This window comes from Mytilus trossulus, chromosome 11, assembly GCF_036588685.1.
Source record: "Mytilus trossulus isolate FHL-02 chromosome 11, PNRI_Mtr1.1.1.hap1, whole genome shotgun sequence".
NCBI classification, from domain to species: Eukaryota; Metazoa; Mollusca; class Bivalvia; order Mytilida; family Mytilidae; genus Mytilus; species Mytilus trossulus.
The window spans coordinates 64,019,230-64,040,768 of NC_086383.1; the positions used below are offsets into that span (position 1 = coordinate 64,019,230).

The following is a 21,539-nucleotide window of genomic DNA, read 5'->3' on the forward strand; positions in this document are numbered from 1 at the left end:
ACATTACAAAAATCATAAATTAAAACAATGAAAACCTATATGGAAGCCCTCCTCTTCTTAATATAAAATTGAGAATGGAAATGGGGAATGTGTCAAAGAGACAACAACCCGACCAAATAAAAAAACCAATAGCACATATAAAGACACATACAATCCTTTGTGCTTGAAGAGTGGCAAGTCAACCATGATATTTGAGGTCTTCCGAGTTAACAGTACGTCAGTGCTTTTATTATTGTCTCGTTTTCACTACATATTTTCTCTTCCTGTGTTCATTACTAATCGAACTGAGGCCTTTTAAGGCAACAAGGCGTTGTTCTAACGTACTGCTCAGAAAGGTAAATATGATTAATTATATGATCGTTTTCCCTCACTATGTTGAGACTTTTTTTTAACTTTTAAGAAAGATAATTAAAAGGACTTTTCAAACCGTGAGAAAATTGGATGTTTAAAAATGCACCATTTTCAAACGTTTCTGAAGAAAGACTAAACATAGCAAGAATCTGCATAAAACAAATTTCTAATTTGACACGGGTTATGTTCTTCTCATATATTTTATGATTGTATGATACTAAACCCCTAATGGGGGGGGGGGGGGGGGGGGGGATTGTGCCTGATATTCATATGATGAAGACATAATCTTTCAATCAGTTTAATTGAGGTCTGGAGCTGGCATGTCAGTTAACTGCAAGTAGTCTGTTGTTATTTATGTATTATTAGGTCTTTCCACTTTTCTGTGGAAAGCCTATTGTATTTGTTCTGATTATTATTATTATTTTTTTTTTCCGCCAAATTTTGTTCTTGCGATAAATGTTTGTTTCGCAATATGTCGCTTAAATATTTCTCATATTGTATCGTATAGTTTATGCGCTTTTAAATTTCACCCTGCTAAGCCAAACCATTTTCTTTGTAAGAGTTATCTCCCTATTCACTGTTTATCATCTGTGTGCATCTCCTTCGTAACAAAAAAAGATAGCGACAAAATTCATTTTACAAATTGTTCGTTACATCCTCAGTAATTTTTGGCGTATTTGGATCGAAGCGATTCGAAGAAATTTTATAGGAGTTATCTATCTTTACGGAATAAATTTGTCGGTATGTTTTTTTAACTCATAAACCGTTAACCGTATAACCCTGGAATGTTTTTATTTGAGTCCCCTGATTCCTAACTTAGAAAATTAGGTCAAGGTCAAAGGTCAAGGTCATATTTTAGATTTTCATATGTCTTTGATTTCCCTATAACTCTTGAACGGTTATAGATACAAAAAAAATAAGCAGTGAAAAATGCTTGGTACTTCAAGGGGCAACTTTTTTACATTATGACTATATTGATTTTACCATCATGTAAGGGACATAACTCCCATCGATGGTTTTTAAAAAGCCATTTTAGGCAAAACTCTTAAACAAAAGGTCCTTGACCCATAGGGTCTTTTGCAATGACCTTGTGGAGCAATGACCTTGACGAAGGTTACAAGGTCAAAGGTCAAGGTCATCAAATTATGTGGTTTTGGCACTATTTAAACAGTTTTATGTGTGTTTGAATTTCAACCAACCAACCAACCAACCAACCAACATACCAACCAACCAACCAACCAATCAATCCATCAATCAATCATGATCATGATCAATCAATCCATCAATCAATCATGATCATGATCAATCAACCAATAATGATCATGATCAATCAATCAATAATGTTTCCGTCTCATGTGTTTCTTATAGGGTTCAACCAACCAACCAACCAACCAACCAACCAACCAACCAATCAATCAATCAATCAATCAATCATGATCATGATCAACCAATCATGTTTCCGTCTCATGTGTTTAATAAAGGGTCCAAGATCTTCTTTGTGTCTTTTTCCGTGTTTCAATTGACCCTATCCAACGTGTTTAACCAACCAACCAACCAACCAACCAACTAATCAATCAATCAATCAATCAATCAATCAATCAATCAATCAATCAATCAATCAATCAATCAATCAATCAATCAATCAATCATGATCATGATCAATCAATCATGTTTCCGTCTCATGTGTTTAATATAGGGTCCAAGATCTTCTTTGTTTCTTTTTCCGTGTTTCAATTGACCCTATCCAACGTGTTTAACCAACCAACCAACCAACCAACCAACCAACTAACCAACTAATCAATCAATCAATCAATCAATCAATCAATCAATCAATCAATCAATCAATCAATCAATCAATCAATCAATCAATCTGTATGACTGTTTAATCATGACAGTTTATTGAAGGAACAAACTCTCAATTATTCAAGAAAAATTGAAATTTAATATTGTTCTTACGTCACTTCTGAAAAAAAATCCACATGTTCTCTGAAACTACAAGTACAATCGACCTCAAAATTTGCAGTCAGCAGGGCATACATGTACTAAACGTTTATAAAAAAATTTGGTGCAGATATCTCTCAAAGCTTTTCCTAGAGAAAAGGAATGGCAATGCCGTAAAAATCGCTTGCTAGGTCCGTAAATCTCAGTAAAAACCTACAATAAAATGTCCGCTCCGAGTTTGAAATACTAATCTGTGTTAAAAACAGGTGCTGAAAAATGTACATTATCAGAAAATAATCCAATAAATGTGTTTTAAAGTTACACCGGATCAGTTAAATCCAAAACATGCACTACTTGTGAACTGTCATCAAATGTCAATTTCCTACAATGACAAAAGAAATTATCATTTGTGTACATTCCATCTCTATAGATGTTGTCTGTTTAACGTCCCCACCTAAAAAGAAATAAAAGACTATCTTTTCGTTATTATAAACCCGTGTCACGTGATGTGGCGCGCGCGCTGTACCTAAAATAAAAGAAAAACTTTCCAAACTAACATGAAACTTCTCCGGTAACAATATATAGACCCCATACAGAAACGAACAAACAAACAAACAAACAAACAAACACCCCCCCCCCCCCCCCCCCCCAATTCAATTAATTTTAAAGGGGTGAAAGACCCCTACAATTGCTTTTTTAAAGCAATTGATTTATATTTGTCATTTTATTTCTTTTCTTTTGTTACATCTTTTGGCATCGGACTCGGACTTCTCTTGAACTGAATTTTTAATGTGCGTATTGTTATTCTTTTACTTTTCTACATAGGGGGAGGTTGAGATCTCATAAACATGTTTAACCCCGCCGCAATTTTGCGCCTGTCCCAAGTCAGGAGCCTCCGGCATTTGTTAGTCTTGTATGATTTTAAATTTAGTTTCTTGTGTATAATTCGGAGTTTAGTAAGACGTCCATTATCACTGTACCATTATGCATATTTTTAGGGGCCAGCTGAAGGACACCTACGGGTGCGGGAATTCTTCGCTACATTGAAGAACCATTGGTTGCCTTCGGCTGTTATCTGCTCTATGGTCGGGTGGTTGTCGCTTTGACATATTCACCATTTCCTTTCATAATTTTATTCTAAACCTTATATAAATGAAATCAGTTATGATGATTCTTTTAAATACAAAATCACAATGATCAAAAGGACGACTGGGAAGATTTAATTGACCACAAATTAAAATTCCAACCACTAATAAACTAAGACTAAGTAAAAAAAAAACATTTATGTATTCATAAAGACAATTATTCATTACTTATTGATATATATATATATATTTAAAGTATTTCACATCAATTTATACACACATGAAAAGAATAAATTACTTGTGATGAAATCTCTCCTATCGGGAAAATTTCTAAACCCTGTCAAAACATGGTATATTGACATGATTGTCAAGAGAAATTTTTATTTATCAAAATTTGTTTTACATCGAGAGCTAATTCCCGGAGAAGCGGAAACATTTTATCATGGACAAATGTAGGAGGACGGAAATAGAAATTGAAACTTAAACTTAAACTTTGAACTGTGTTATTATTTTACATCATTAAAACGGAAATATTTGTATCATCAATATATAAATTTGAATAAAATCTATATATTGGTGATTGGCGATTTCAAGGCCGTAACTACCCTTGAGGCAAGTGAGGCAATTGCCTCACTAAAATTTCGACACTGATTTTTTTTTTATACATATTTTATATAAACATAATAGCCATTTGTTGTTCTGTCTCAACCTTAATTTCTTTAACTTGTCATCATTACTTTTAAACTATTCTTCCTGGATATAACTCAGCATCTCTAAGGGTGATGTTTTCGATTACATTAACCAAGTAACGATAACACAGGCACTTGCCTCAGAAATAAAATCCTATATACCTTTATATAAAGGTTTTAGAAAAAAAAAATCTGAGACAAGGGCTTGTGACCGATAATCATCATGGGGACAGTCCTGTCTGCGTATTCATGTCTCCGTTTAACCAATTTTTGACAAATCAAGTCACTGGGTATCGCAAGTGAACAGTTCTGTCTGCGTATTCATTTCATGAACTTTAATCTTTCTCTTTACAGATAAATAAAATATAAATAATATGAAACATACATGGATTAGTTTTTATCCATGTTTCTTTAACCTTAAAAATTGAAAGAATATCGTATATTCCAATTTGATATTATTGAGGAATGGTAGAACCTTTAAGACAGGATTTTGTCTTTACTTATTCAAGACTAGGGAATTTCGTTTCTTTATATTCTGGGTTTCGGAATAGGACACCCCAAACCCTAACCCCTAAATTTATAGATTCTGGAACTAAATTATCACCAACTATTTCCAAAAATGATTTGAAATTACGGACCTACATGTAAACGTCAAAAACTCCATTTCAATTCCCCTGTACCCATATCATATACAAAAATCATTATACATATACATGTATCTTATCTCATTCTATTCCTAGTTTGTCTACTTTTTGTCAGCATAAAAGCGAGTTTAATATTTTGTAACTGCGACTATATGATGGTGCCTTCAGTCAAGCTTAATTCCCTTTTGCAAACAAAACTGTTACTACAGATGCTGCTACCGAATTGCTGATGGAGAAGGAATTGGAAGAAGACATTGATCATTGTGTTGAAGATATTGTGCAACCTTTAGAAATATAGACTGCCCTGAAACGACTGAAAACTTGGAAAAGAGCATGCATGAGTGGCAAGAGATTGTGCGGTCTTGACATGTTCCATGTTCTTCGCGACAAGGATATCAGCAGACCAAATTATGACTCTAAAACGATTTGACTGATATTTGGCAAACGCTACTGAATCGATGTTTGTTTTATGTTCTGACAGCAGACTCAAATCAGTGATATTTGGATGATTATCTTACATATAAATTTAAATAAAGTTGTTTAAAAAAATTTAGTGTTAGTAAGTCTTAAAATATGAAAAATTTATATAAAAAATGACCAAATTCAAACCATTATCAAACTCTCTAAAAATGCCTAGAATGCAGGATTTTGCACCATTCATTTCATACCCTCCCAAAAAAATTTTCGCCTCGCTTCGCTCGGCTCAATTACTTTGCCTCACTAAAATAAGAAGCCTAGTTACGGCCTTGTTGATTGATTTTATACAAATTGAAGTAAGTTTTCGCTATTTAATGGGGTTTCTATACAAATGTATGGGTTTTGCTTATCATTGCTTGAAGGCCGACGGTACCAGGGGCGGATCCAGGATTTCCTGTTAGGGGGGGCGCAAATTTTAATTTTCGCCGAGCGGAGCGAGGCGAAAAAATTTTGGAGGTTTTTTTAGGTAAAATTGTTGAAATATTCTTCTAAAGAGGTGAAATGTAGATATCTCGAAATATTGTGTGTTTAAATTAGCGAGGAATTAAAGTTTGAAGCTAAAGCCGCCTTAATCCACACCTGACAACAATCTACAGAGAGACGGGCGGACAGACGGACGCAAAGTGAGACGAGACAGATCACAATTGCTCACCTGACCAATATATTTTTCAAATGAAAACTTCTACTTTTACCAGCGATTTTTAATTGTCCTTTCATACTATCTATTTTTCACTTTTTTGATTTTCGAAGGTCGTGCCAGACTTAATTGTGTTCGCCACAAACAACTAAAATCTGAATGAGATGCATTTACGCAGTTGTATTTATTTTCTTGGGATCCCCAGCATACAGTAATACGGTACAGAATTCGGCTAAATATTTAGGTTGCAAGTGAGAAATAAATATAAACACAGAGATTCAATTAATAAACTAACCTTTCGCTTGAAACAGTATTTCTATCTTTCATTATGGATATTATAAAAGAATCTCACCTGCCGACTGTTTTCTTGACCGTGTCATGACGAAATTTTGAAAGTGAGTAAGGGATGTTTTGGAACTTCGATTATCAAACAAATTGATTATAAAAACCGTAAATACAATGCAACATTTGTTTTTACTTTAGCTGCTACGTAAAAACCTATTATATTTGTCATCAAACGAAGCTGAGGCCTACATTTGGCACGTACCTTCCTTTGAAATTATTCATAGAACTTTAATAAAGCGTAGGTTAGTAATCACGTTGAATCTGATAAACTGACTGTTTTATTTTTTTTGAATGTTAAAAAAGATCGAATGATCTCTTCTGATACTCAAATGTGTTGAAGTCAACCCATGCTTTGCAAATTTTAGGGGGGGCGCACGCCCGCCACGCCCCCGCCTAAATCCGCCCCTGGGTACGGTGACCTATATATAGTTTCTAACTTCTGCGTCATATCTGAGATTACTATAAAACAGTGTTAAAGCATTCTCCGTTGGTCACCGACCGTGCAAGGGCTGTATAGCCATTCAAGGTCGTTAAAAACTTCCATTTGTTGTCAGTTGGTCATTTTGGTCTCTGGTGGAGAGTCAGTGTCTCGCTGTGAACCATACTACGGCTTCAGAACTTATTTGTATAAAGTATTGCCGCGCCGATTGACGGACAAATGTCAAACTGACATTTTTTTTCATTTTTTCTATGTAATCTTTATTTCTGCAAATAATGTTTTGGTCAGGCTACATTTTTCATTTGCCTGGTCAGTTGTCAGGCACAAAATTCATACTTTCAAGAAGACTTGGCATATGATCATATTATTACATTACAATTTGTAAATGAAAAATATATTCTATGAAGCATTGACATGTATTGTTAATTTGAAGATCAGCTGTTTAACATATAAGACTATAGAGCATTCAATTCAAGACTTAGGTGCGCAGAGACATTTTTAAACGATTTATGGTAAAGTATCATATAAATTGTGAGAAACATGAGAAAATCTGCGTCCCTCTTGCTTGTGATAAAAATTTCCGGAAAAAATTCCTGAAACGGCTTGTATATTATGTGCATTAGTTTCCCGCCTCATGTCAAAATATTTTTCCAGTTGTGTACGATTGGCGGCTTGTGACAGAAATGACAATACCAGACGGTTTTGGTCAAACATACAACAAGATGTATTCAAGATTTTGTGACTACATAAGGAAGTAGGTTATCATGTTGTTGAAATAAGACGTGCATTTTGAAAATATTGGTCCCACAGCCGGACAGCAAATCCACAGGCACTTGTTTCTTTCCATTCGAAGGTCGACTATCCATATAAATAGAAGCTTCTATTTATATGGATAGTCGACCTTCCAATGGATAGAAACAAGTGCCTGTGAGCAAATCTCAGGTTGACATATATGTAGCACAGGCACTTCGCCACTTGTTTCTTTCAAACAGCTGACCCGTTTCTAGGGTTACACTAAAGACCTGAAAGTGGACCTGAAAAGACCTGAAAATATACGACCAAAATTATTCAAATTGCAATAACTTTTTTATTATTGGATGGAATTTCTTCAAGTTGGAATTTTAATAATTGTAAATATCCATATTTCATTAAAATTTTATAAATGTTTTAAATCAAAAACAATTTTTTGATGCCAAAAGTTGGACCTGAACGGAGAGTAGTCCAAATAATTATGACATCTTGAAAGGCTATTATAATTTTTTTCTTTGACGCCTTACATCAACGTCATAACGCCAAACTCATATAATTATGACGTCTTGAAAGGCTATTATAATTTTTTTCTTTGACGCCTTACATCAACGTCATAACGCCAAACTCATATATTCAGTTGGACTTTGATAGGGAATTTACTGCTTTATAAAAACGTTTAGCTGATTTCTCCTCAAGATGCTTCATTTAAGGTGTATAAAATATATTTTTGAACCAAACTCGGTACATTTTGACCAACCTGAATTTCCGGATAATGTAAAACAATGGTTCCGGAAATTCGGGTTTTACCGAGTTTGGTGTAAAAAATATTTTATAATCTCCTAAAAAGAAATCCGACAAACGTTTAAAAAAATGCAGTCGACATGTTCCCGCCTCGGATGGAATTGTTACTTATATTATTATTTCTGTATGGATTAATTGGAAATATTTTCGTAAAACAAACACATAAAAGGTAAGAATTTTTATATATGCATTTTGTTTTAGCCTTCTTTGAAAATTTGATGGCTAAATTGGGTCTCAAAGTTGAGAGCAAAATATGCTCTCAAAGTCCAACCGAAAATGGCGGCTTCAGCATTATGATGTCGAAGTAAGGCGTCAAAGAAAAAAATTATAATAGCCTTTCAAGACGTCATAATTATTTGGACTAAACGGAGAGATGAAAAGACCTGAAGGGACCTGAAGATCTATGGTTGGACTAATTCTAACTTCAATAACTTTTTTAATATTTTGTGGATATCTTTCAACTTTTGATTTTGTGAAACAAAAAGTTCAATATAATGATAATATAAAAAAAAAATATGAAAAAATATCGTTGGGGTGTCAAAACTCGGACATGAACGGAAAACTAAAAATCTGAATGAGCCTAAAATTCTGCTAATTTTTTTTAAAACGAAATTAATAAACATAGACGAACAATATGGTTGAAAACTTTTCATGTTCGATGTCATTTGGTCTCTTGTGGAGATCTGTCTCATTGGGATCACACCACATCTTCTTTCTAATTCTTATTGACGGAAGATACAAATATGATACGCTAAACTGATACAAGTAAAAAAGACGGGAGATACCAAAGAAAAATCAAAACGGAAAATTAAATAACATAAATTTGCTTAAAAAGACTGCGGTCAGATTTATTCAAGATCTTTAACTGTTTTCAATCAATCTTCTTAGAATATGAACTTTGTTATAGGAAAGGTATGATATATCAGGTCTTTTCAGGTCCACTTTCAGGTCTTTAGTGTAACCCGGGTTTCTATCCACTTTCGTATGAGTGTGGATAGTAGCCCCCCCCCCCCCCCCCCCCCCCCCCCCCCCCCCCCCCCCGGGTAACAAGACACAAGTGCCTGTGATATGTAGTTCTTTCAAACAGCTGATCTATATGAGTGTCTCCCCTTAATGGTGACATAGGCAGATACAGAGGGGGCAGCCCCCCCTTTTGTGGGAAAAATTTGGTTGATTATATTGGGAATCACTGACGCATGACTGGAGAGGGCCCTCTTTTATGAACAGTCAATGGGTCAATTGTTTGCCTTAAATCAGTGGAAAATAAAGGCTTTTTCCCCTGGAAAAGAATTTCAATTTGAAAAAAAATGGCTTAAAATTATTCTCAAACATTTGTCAAAAAGACAACTTTTTCCCAAACAGTGCAGTAATTGTGCATGAATACAAATTGAAAAGCACTCATTTAAACAATGTTCTTGCCTAAAATGACTATATGTGCACATTTTAGGGTCTATTTATGTATCATCACTCACAAAATGGTATCTTACAAAATGTATTATAAAGCAGGGTTTGACTCTTGAAAATAGGTCTGTAAATTAAAGTTTCAGACAAATTCATGGTTTATTTTAGATTTTTATTACTTTTACCTGCAATCAACAGGTCATAAAACCCTCCCAGATGGGAGTAATTACTTGGTGTTTTTTGAGAGGGAAAATCTGTGTTTCACAGTGTGACACTGTGTTACACAAGAATCAGTGTTGGGAGTATGAGATTACATCCTCTCTGTGTGTACTGTATAGATAGCGCGAAACTCTCCTTACTCTATGCATAGGATATACAACATTTTTATTTCAACTAAACAGAGCTCTAAGTTTAAACATCGGAGCAGCTTAACAGTCGCACCGAATTTTAGCAAAGATATACACGTAACTGTCAGACGGGAGCAGTACAGAGATGTGAATATTTCTATACCCAATCAATCCTCTTTTTATGAAAAAGATTTTAAAGGTATACATTAATACGACAGCAACCCAACGATACATATAATTCAAACACTTACAGTCAACATACAGATTTTTGTTATAGCTAGAAGCCTGCAAAGAAAAAAACCAACCAAACTGCAATATGAATATGTATATAATACAGAGACGGTAAGATTTTAGACCAGTGTTTGTTTGCAAAATTTCACGTGCTCTTTATTGATTTCGATATGTGAAATTATAGACAGTGTAATATAAATCAGTGTAAGAAAAACCCTTCTTTGTAAAGTAACGGTAAGAAAATAATGATCATGGCATATATTAAATGAAAAATCAGAACAAAAACATCAAATGTAAATATAATATGAAAATTAACCCTGCTTTGTACTATAGACCGACACACAGAAACGGATTTCTAACGTGTAATACGTTGGTTTTAAAAGAGGGATGAAATATACCAGAGCCGGGGACTATTTTAATAGTTTATAATTCCATGGTTTGCATGTTTCACACCCGGGTTTCACAATTTTGTCGAAGACAAAAGAAAAGCTAACTGAATTATTATCTCACACAGATTCTGGATCACTATAAATAAGAAGATGCAATATGATTGGTATCTAGACAACTATCCAACAAAGTCACAGTGTAAAAATACTTTTGTCTGCCACACTGTCCCACTGCCTTTGAAAAATTAGCGGGGAAATATAACCTTTCGTTTGAAACGTCTTTTAAATTTTTGGCGCAATTTGTGAGGCTTACGGAAGGGATTGAGTAAAGAATATTATATTACTCGATTTTTCTCAATAACGAGTATGGTGAGAAATATTTATCAAAATGTTATGATGTTCTATTTTTTCAAAGAATAACATATCTTACTTTGGTCAAATCCGGCAGAGCTCCAGAGCGTGATCACTCAATACAAATAATTAAAAACCCAATGCAATTGTCCATTGCAGTGTTCAAAAACCCAATTAATTCAAAGGAAAACCCAATTATATGCCAAAACATGAGTTCTTAACGCTTGGATTCGCTATCGTTTGCGTTATTTACCCTTATCTGATCATAATCGTCATGTAAATTTTTTTTCATAGTATTTATAATTGAAATGTCCTTTCGTTCTAAAAATAGAGCCCTGCATCAGGTAGCTGAAATGGGTCCCTGTTGGAATTTTCGTTGCTCAAAAGGTACACAAGTGTTTATGAAACCATTTCGATCTTCTCGGCGTTTATACAATTAGCGTTTGTCATGTTGTCATATTTTTTTCGAATTGCTCGGGATTTATCATAACATGCAATGAATTAAAACAAAAGTAAACATGGTAAATGTCTGGTAAAAATATTGAATAGAAGCATGTTTTCAGCTTTTTTGGTAGCTGAGGGAAAGATATGATGAAAACAAGACTCAGCTAGTGTTTAGGAAGGTCAATCATAAGGGGCAACTTAACCGAGATTTAGGTTGATTAAATTAAACAAAAACATTCAAGTATAATTTTAGTTCATATCATTTTTTTCATATTAGTTGATGAGTGAATACACATATCCGTTTGTTCCTCAATGCAGCTTGACACTTTCTTTGTTTTGGTTTAATTGTTCGGTATGCTTAAGCTTAAGGTAGTTGTCCTATTGGGGAGTGCATGCAGTATGACATTGCCATTTATTTATTTGATGTTGAAGAATTATTTGTAAATGTAAGTTGAATGTGGTCTCAGTCATTAAAACATATATAAACCCTATAAACCTGGACAGTGTAACGTGAACGCTGCTATTTTGTTTATTTACGTCTGTGACGTCATTTTCATGGGAGATAACCCAAGTACAAATCAACAATCTCAAAAGGTTATTCGACGGTGAATAATAGGGTTATTCTCCGCTGGTGAAAATATTTAGGGTTATTCGTCCTTCCATGCAATTGAAGGAAAAACAACTGAATTACTCGACTCCAATCTTAATTGACTAGTAATGTCAGTTTTTCTACTGAAGGTTGGTGGTTCTCTCAAGGCACTGACTGCCACGAAATAGCATAATTGTGATGAAAGTGGCATTTAACATTAATAAATCAATCAATCAATTGGCTTTTTACAAAACTACTTGTACCCTTTTTAGCTCACCTGACCTGAAAGGTCAAGTGAGCTTTTCTCATCACTTGGCGTCCGTCGTCCGTCGTCCTGCGTCCGTCGTCCTGCGTCCGTCGTCCGTCGTCCGTAAACTTTTACAAAAATCTTCTCCTCTGAAACTACTGGGCCAAATTTTACCAAACTTGGCCACAATCATCCTTGGGGTATCTAGTTTAAAAAATGTGTCCGGTGACCTGGCCATCCAACCAAGATGGCCGCCATGGCTAAAAATAGAACACAGGGGTAAAATGTATATTTTGGCTTATATCTTTGAAACCAAAACATTTAGAGTAAATCTGACATGGGGTAAAATTGTTAATCAGGTCAAGATCTATCTGCCCTAGAATTTTCAGATGAATCGGACAACCCGTTGTTAGGTTGCTGCCCCTGAATTGGTGATTTTAAGGAAATTTTGCAATTGTTGGTTATTATCTTGAATACTATTATAGATAGAGATAAACTGTAAACAGCATTAATGTTCAGCAAAGTAAAACCTACATATAAGTCAACATGACCATAATTGTCAGTCAACCCCTTAAGGAGTTATTGCCCTTTATAGTCAATTTTTAACAAATTTTCGTCAGTTTTTGTAACTTGTACAAAAATCTTCTTCTCTGAAACTACATGGCCAAATTAAACCAAACTTGGCGATAATTATCATTGTGGTATATAGTTTTAAAAATGTGTCTGATGACACCGCCTACCAAACAAAATGGCCGACATGGCTAAAATTAGAACATAGTGGTAAAATGCAGTTTTTGAATTATATCTTTAAAACTAAGACATTTAGGGCAAATCTTTTAAGATTTAAATGTCCATCAGAATAAGATCTATCCTCTCGCAAATTTTCAGATGAATCTGACAACTCGTTAATGGGTTGCTGCCCTAAAATTGGTGATTTTAAGGAAATTTTGCAGTTTTTGGTTATTATCTTGAATACAATTATAGATAGAGATAAACTGTAAACAGCAATTTTGTTCAGCAAAGTAGGATCTACAAATAAATCAACATGATAAAAATTGTAAGAGTACCCCTTAAGGAGTTATTGCCCTTTATAGTCAATTTTGAACAAATTTTCGTCATTTTTGTAACTTGTACAAAAATCTTCTTTTCTAAAACTATGGGCCATATTAAACTAAATGTGGCCACAATCATCACTATGGTATCTATTTAAAAAAAGTGTCTAATGACCCCACCTACCAACCAAGATGACCGACATCAGTAAATACAGTAACAGGTGAGCGACACAGGCTCTTGAGAGCCTCTAGTTTAGCTCACCTGGCCCAAAGGGCCAAGTGAGCTTTTCCCATCACTTTGCGTCCGTCATCCGTCGTCGTCCTGCGTCCGTCGTCCGTCGTCTTTAGCTTTTAGAAAAATCTTCTACTCTGAAACTACTGGGCCAAATTCAACCAAACTTGGCCACAATCATCATGGGGTATCTAGTTTAAAAATGTGTCCGGTGACCCGGCCAACCAACCAAGATGGCTGCCATGGCTAAAAATAGAACATAGGGATAAAATGCAGTTTTTGGCTTATAACTCAAAAACCAAAGCATTTAGGGCATATCTGACAATGGGTAAAATTGTTTATCAGGTCAATATCTATCTGCCCTGAAATTTTCAGATGAATCAGACAACCTGTTGTTCGGTTGCTGCCCCTGAATTGGTAATTTTAAGCAAATTTTGCTGTTTTTGGTTATTATCTTAAATATTATTATACATGTTATAGATAGAGATAAACTGTAAACAGCAATAATGTTCAGCAAAGTAAGATTTACAAATAAGTCAACGTGACCGAAATGGTCAGTTGACCCCTTTAGGAGTTATTGCCCTTTATAGTCAATTTTAACCATTTTTTGTAAATCTTAGTTATCTTTTACAAAAATCTCCTCTGAAACTACTGTGCCAAATTAATCCAAACTTGGCCACATTCATCTATGGGGTATCTAGTTTAAAAAATGTGTCCAGTGACCTGGCCATCAAATCAAGATGGCCGCCACGGCTAAAAATAGAACATAGGGGTAAAATGCAGTTTTTGGCTTATAACTCAAAAACCAAAGCATTTAGGGCAAATCTGACAATGGGTAAAATTGTTTATCAGGTCCAGATTTGCCCTGTAATTTTCAGATGAATCAGACAACCCGATGTTGGGTTACTGCCCCTGAATTGGTAATTTTAAGGAAATTTTGCTGTTTTTGGTTATTATCTTAAATATTATTATACATATTATAGATAGAGATAAACTGGAAACAGCAATAATGTTCAGCAAAGTAAGATTTACAAATAACTTAACATGACCGAAATGGTCAGTTGACCCCTTTCAGAGTTATTGCCCTTTATAGTCAATTTTTAACCATTTTTCGTAAATCTTAGTAATCTTTTACAAAAATCTTCTCCTCTGAAACTACCAGGCCAAATGTTACCAAACTTGGCCACAATCATCATTGGGGTATCTTGTTTAAAAAATGTGTCTGGTGACCCAGTCAACCAACCAAGATGACGGCCATGGCTAAAAATAGAACATAGGGGTAAAATGCGGATTTTGGCCTATAACTCAAAAACCAAAGCATTTAGAGCAAATCTGAAATGGGGTTATATTGTTCATCAGGTCTGCCCTGAAATTTTCAGATGAATCGGACAACCCATTGTTGGGTTGCTGCCCCTAAATTGGTAATTTTAGGGAAATTTTGCTGTTTTTGGTTATCTTGAATACTATTATAGATAGAGAGAAACTGTAAACAGCAATAATGATCAGCAAAGTAAGATTTACAAATAAGTCAGCATGACTAAAATGGTCAGTTGACCCCTTTAGGAGTTATTGCCCTTTATAGTCAATTTTTAAACATTTTTCGTAAATCTTAGTTATCTTTTACAAAAATCTTCTCCTCTGAAACTACTGGGTTAAATTAATCCAAACTTGGCCACTATCATCTTTAGGGTATCTAGTTTTAAAAATGTGTGGGGTGACCCAGCCAACCAACCAAGATTACTGTGACAGCTAAAACATGTAAAAATAGAACATAGGGGTAAAATGTATTTTTTGGCTTATAACTAAAAAACAATGCATTTAGAGCACATCTGACCGTTTTTAAATTGTTTATTAGGTGGAAATCTATCTTCCCTGAAATTTTCAGATGGATCGGACAACCTGTTGTTAGGTTGCTGCCCCTGAATTGGTTATTTTTAGGAAATTTTGCCTTTTTTTGTTATTATCTTGAATATTATTATAGATAGAGATAAACTGTAAACAGCAATAATGTACAGCAAAGTAAGACCTAAAAATAAGTCAACATGACTAAAATGATCAATTGACCCCCTAAGGAGTTATTGTCCTTTATCATGTTTATAGTCAATTTATAACAATTTTCATAAAATTTGTAAATTTTTACTAACATTTTCCACTGAAACTACTGGGCCAAGTTCATTATAGATAGAAATAATTGTAAGCAGCAAGAATGTTCAGTTAAGTAAGATGTACAAACACATCACCATCACCAAAATACAATTTTTTCATGAATCCATCTGCGTCCTTTGTTTAATATTCACATAGACTAATAGTGAGTGACACAGGCTCTTTGGAGCCTCTAGTTTTAAATTTGGATTCTTCTCCAGGGGAAAAAGCCTTTATTCTCCAGTAATTTAAGGCAAACAATATCATTGTCAATTATACAGTGTCATTATTATTTCTAATTGAAATCGAAACATTTATATTTACAGACATGCCAGATTGAACATATATACTTTTTAAATTTATTGGAACCTTGTCAAGTCAATGTGAACCTTATGCAGTCTAGTTGCTATTTAAGGTAAGTGTATATTAATATATGTGAACTATATGTAGGACTATTTACTACTGAAATTAATTTGAAATGTAAGAGTATCTCAACTCTAAAAGGATAATCAACATGTAGTTTTTTTTATTCAAAATACTGTAACATTAAACAAGACACAAAAAAGCCGAAAGAATTATTACAAAATCATATTCCTACCAATATAGATTGGTTTAACATTAGCATTGAACTTGTGCTAACTGAAAAAAAATGTGAAATATATGTCAATGCCAGAGACAGTAACCAATCAGTGAAACATGTCAAAATGGTCCAATATGTCAATGAGACAGTTACCAATCAATGAAACATGTCAAAATGGTCCCATATGTCAATGAGACTGTAAGCAATCAATGAAACATGTCAAAATAGTCCCATATGTCAATGAGACAGTAACCAATCAAAGAAACATGTCAAAATGGTCCCATATGTCAATGAGACAGTAACCAATCAATGAAACATGTCAAAATTGTCCCATATGTCAATGAGACAGTAACCAATCAATGAAACATGTCAAAATAGTCCCATATGTCAATGCGACAGTAACCAATCAATGAATCGTGTCAAAATGGTCTTCAACAACAGACAAAATAACATGTTATATAAATTTTCATATGAAGGAAAGACAAATTCAAAATAATTATTTCAATCTGAAAATAGAAACATTTATGTTTTCAGTTAGAACATCTCTTATTGATATATATATTTGACATTTGATCCATGAACAGTGATAATCAACAGATAGTTTTTACATTCAAAATACCAGAACACCAATAGTAAACAAGAGAGGAATGAAAATCCAATACCAGAACACCAATAGTAAACAAGAGAGGGATGAAATAATTGTACATTTAACCTTTATTGTAAGTTTATTTTATTGAAACAGGGAGCTTACACACAAACATTGATATGTTTGAAAGAAACGTTCACAACAGTTAACCAGAAAAATATATACAGATGAAGTATTATTAAGTGATGCATATATTGTACGTATATCAGACTGGACAGTAAAACAAAAGAATTTAGAAATCGTATTTTGCTGCTTCTCCAAAATGAGGTAAATTAATACAACACATCAAAAAATGATACTATGAAATCTTGAGAAGTCTTTTTTTCCACTTTTTATTGACAATATTGTGTGTTTTAGGAGGGGCTGACAGAACAATACTTATTTATGACTTGTATCCAGTGATTTATCATTAGGTGATATATATTGCGATATATACATTTTCTTTTTAGTTCACCTGGCCTAAAAGTCTATTGGGGTCATTAACTTTTACAAAATTCTCTTACACTACTGGGCCAAATTTGACCAAACTTGGCCACAATCATCATTTGGGTATCTAGTTTAAAAAAAAAGAAAGTCTGATGAACCCCTCCTGCCAACCAACATGGCTGACATGGCTAAAAATAGAACATAGGGGTAAAATGCAAGTTTGGACTATTATCTTGAAAACTGATATGAATGGAGAAAATAATGAGATCTACATATTATTTATTACTTCAAAACTGGCAGACAATTTCTTATCATGCTTATAGGAGTTTATGACGATGAATGATGAATTTTACAGATATTTTCATGTTTGCCTAATATCTGAAAAACTTTAATAGAGAGAAACTTTATATACCAAAAATGATCTGCAAAGTCTACATAGTCGAAATCGTCAGACGACTCCTTATTGGAATTAATGCCCCTTAATGACGATTTTTATCATTTTTGCATTTTTGCCTTAAATCTGAAAAAAACCCATATAATAGATAGAAAGTAAATTAATGTAAGTAAAAGTGTTCATCAGGACAAGATGTACAAATAAGTGAAAAATCTTTAAATCATCTGAGGACCTCTTATTGGAGTTATATATATTGCCCTTTGATAATGATTTTTACCACTTTTTTTTGCCTTTTTGCCTTATATCTAAATAACTCAAATAGATATATAGAAACTTAAACAAGCAAAAATGATCAGCAACACTTGATGAACATATATATTAAATAGCAGAAATAATAAATTGTCCGTTCTTGTCATAGCAACTCCTCTGACACCACAAAACATAATTTCATGAAACTTTGTAGATAATTAGTACATGATATGTAGATGTGCATATCCTCTAGAATTTTTTTTTAGTTAACTTTTGTAGGAGTTATTAGTCTTAAAAATTAGAAACTAGGTGAGATTTTGTTTGCCCAGTGACAGTGTGGGGGCGTGGGGTATGTGAGCGTGCTCACAAATGTCCTTTAGTAAAAGAGTTATCGTATGAATGATGATGAAACAGTTATCCCCAGTCCTAAGAACAAATATATAAACAATTAAAAACCAATTGTTCAAAGAACAATTGATGGTCTTTCCACCAAAAAAGATCTATTTTGATATGAAAATATTAAAATTCAGTTGAAAATGTCAGTTCCTATGGCTTAATGATGTATAAATATGAATTTCAAGCAAAGGTCAAAATCTAGAACATCCAATTAAGCTATGACCTTGACCTCAATTTTAAGGTCATAAACCAAGGATTCCATATCAAAGGACCCTAGGTCTGTATTATGTATTGTTCATGAGTAATTTCCATTTACACATAATTCTAAATATAAAAGGGGCAAAAACTCCCATTTATTGTCTACGCACCCTTCCAATCAAAATTTTTAAGTTACGACATTTCGCAACTAACAATTTAGTAAAAATAATTTGTCGAAATCTTATAAACTTAATGAAAAAGAGTGAAAATAAGCCAAAATCAAAATTTAGAATTTGACCTTGACCTTTGACCTTGACCTAATTTTCAATTTTTTGGACCAAGGACCTCAAATCAAAAGATCCTAGGTCTCTAGCACTTATGGTTTACAAGATAGAAATGCATATCACTTATTACAAATGCATAAGGGGAATTAACTCTCATATGGAGCGTTCATATCGCTTCGGTCAAAATAGGACAAATCATGCGAAGGATATAACGAGCAATTTTGTAAAATAAATTTGTCATAATATTTTACGGTTGCAAAGGAGTTGCGCTAACAAGGAAAACAGTGTTTGGGGAGATAACTCCTACAAAGAAAAGTATTCGTTTACGCAGGGTAAATTTCAAAAGCGCATAAACTGTTTGATATCATATACCAAATATCTAAGCGACATATTGCGAAACAAATGTTTATCGCAAGAACAAAATTAGGCGGAAGAAAAAAAAAAAAAAATAATCAGAAGAAAAACAATAGGTCTTTCCACAGAAAAGTGGAAAGACCTAATTATAATAAGGTCTCCCAGCAGCCTTCAAAATTGCTCAAAACCCATACCATATTATAATATAAAAATCTATAAAAAGTACTGATATGATAAAACAATTCAAAAGAGAAAATCAACAGCCTATTACAACAATGAAAAAGGGGGGGATACACCTACATGTACCAACAACAACCACTACACTACAGGTTCCTCGACAGGCACATACTCAGATTGTAAACAGATCAATTGTTTAATGTGATTGTCATCATGTCCTTGCTTATTTGTTGACAGTTTAGAGAGGCTTGAAATTAATAGATTTAATATTGTCTTAATGCTGGTAAATAAAACTTTTGAAGTTTTTAGGTCTGCGGCAGTGCAATTGATTGTCTTGTGTTTGATGGAAAAAATCACACCCTGTTTGTAGAATACCTCATTTAGGTAAGTACTCAGATATACGAGCTGTTGAGTTTAGTTTTTAGCTCAGCTGGCCTATAAGGCCATGTGAGCTTTGGCCATCCCTTTGCGTCAGTCCTCTGTCCTTCTATCAGTGTAACAGTAAACTTTTTCAGAGACCTTCTCTGAAAACACAGGACCAAAAAGTGACCTAAATAAACATGAAAAGTATGTAAAAGATTTATCTGCAACGAAAATTTCAAACCGAATGGACAATCCTATTTTGAGTTATTGCCCCTGAAGTAATGATTGTTATTAAATTTTCTGTTTTTTGTTTTTGTTTATCTTGAAAATTTGTAAAGATAAAAGGAAATTTCAACTACAAAAATGTTCAGCAAGTTTAAAAAGATCTACAAATAAGTCAACTGAACAAAATTGTAAACTGATCCCTTATAGGAGTTATTGCCCTTGGATATGGTGAAAGATGCAGAAACTATGATAGATGCATGTAGATAGAAACCTTTAGTGGCAAGAATGTTCCACAAAGTAAGATCTCCGAAAATGTTAACTTGACCGAGGATATATACAGGAGGTATTTTCCTTGAAAGGTTATTTAGCAAACACTTTTTTGGTTTTTGCAGACACTATGATCATGATGATAGATACCAACAAACTTTAAAAGTTAAAGATGTTTATCAACATTAGATCTACAAATAAGACATGACGAAATTGTCAATCCATCTTTATGAGTTTGGCTGTCCCTTTGGTATCGTTCACCTCTCTTTTATAGTTATTGCCCTTGTTTGGCATTTCCTTGCCATTATTTCAAAATTATAGGAGCTTGGTTAAAACTGTAAACTAAAAATTATCAGCATGACAAGATGTATCCATCCTGAAAATTTGTAAAAACTAACCACTTTGTTTTTGCCTCTGAAATATCTATTTTTTTCAAATTTTGCGCAGTTGGTGGCTGCTATCATAAAAACTATAGGAGCTAGGTTAAAAGTGTAAATTTCAAAAAGGTACATCACAACAAATTGTATCTAAAGGTAACTTAAAAATTGGAGAAAAATCTGTCACCTTGTGTTATTGCCCCCCGAAAAATAATTTTTTGAAGTGTTTTGCTGTTATTGATAATTATGTAGGAGCTAGGTTAAAAGTGTAAATTACAAAAATGATCAGTTGACAAGATTTTATTATGTTGAAAAAAATATGTCAACCTGTGTTTTTGAGTTATTGCCCCTGAAAGATACTTTTTTTCTGTTTTTGCCTGTTATTTAAAAAATAAATAGAAGCTAGCTATAGGTTAAAAGTGTAAACTATGATACTATCAGCATGGCAAGATCTTTTTACTCAGATTTTCCAGTTTTGCACCATCTGAAATATTGATTTTTACAGGTTTTTGCCTGCTACTTCTGTCCTCATGCCTGTCGGACAGTTTTCAATTGACCTTGACCTCATTTCACAGATAAGTGGACAAGGTTAAGTGGATCCTCAATGCTCTTCAACTTTGTACTAGTTTGGCTGTTTAAATATTTTGATATGAGCGTCACTGATGTTAAATCTAAACATTATATTGTTCACTGTAGATGATTTAAACATCAACAACTTTCAAAATAAACAAAGATCGTGGGGTTACATGAGACAGGGGAAAGAAACGATTTTATTACTTTTTTCGGGTCTCACTAATTAGAGACAAAAAGCGTCAAAAAGCGACAAGAAGCGTCAAGAAGACTATTTAGCGACAAGAAAAAAATATTCTTCTTGTCGCTAATTAGTGAGACCACTTTTTCTGTAAAAATTCTGAGAATCTTCCTCCAATTCAGGAGCACCTCAATCAGAGACATGTATACTAAATGTATTTATATGTCTCTGCCTCAATTGATGAGTAATTATCCACTAAAATAAAAGTTAA

The 21,539-nt window shown here is 33.7% G+C and overlaps 1 long non-coding RNA gene across 2 annotated transcripts; it reads left to right on the top strand.

Annotated features, from left to right (window-relative positions):
• Positions 1–264: 264 nt before the first annotated feature.
• LOC134691411 (uncharacterized) lies at positions 265–19,671 on the top strand. 2 transcript variants are annotated; one of them, XR_010102125.1, is made up of 4 exons: positions 265–335; positions 15,908–15,996; positions 16,696–16,880; positions 19,595–19,671. It is a non-coding gene; the product is annotated as an uncharacterized LOC134691411 (long non-coding RNA). The 2 variants fall into 2 exon arrangements; XR_010102126.1 differs by lacking the exons at positions 16,696–16,880; positions 19,595–19,671 and adding an exon at positions 16,904–17,762.
• The last annotated feature ends 1,868 nt before the right edge of the window (positions 19,672–21,539 follow it).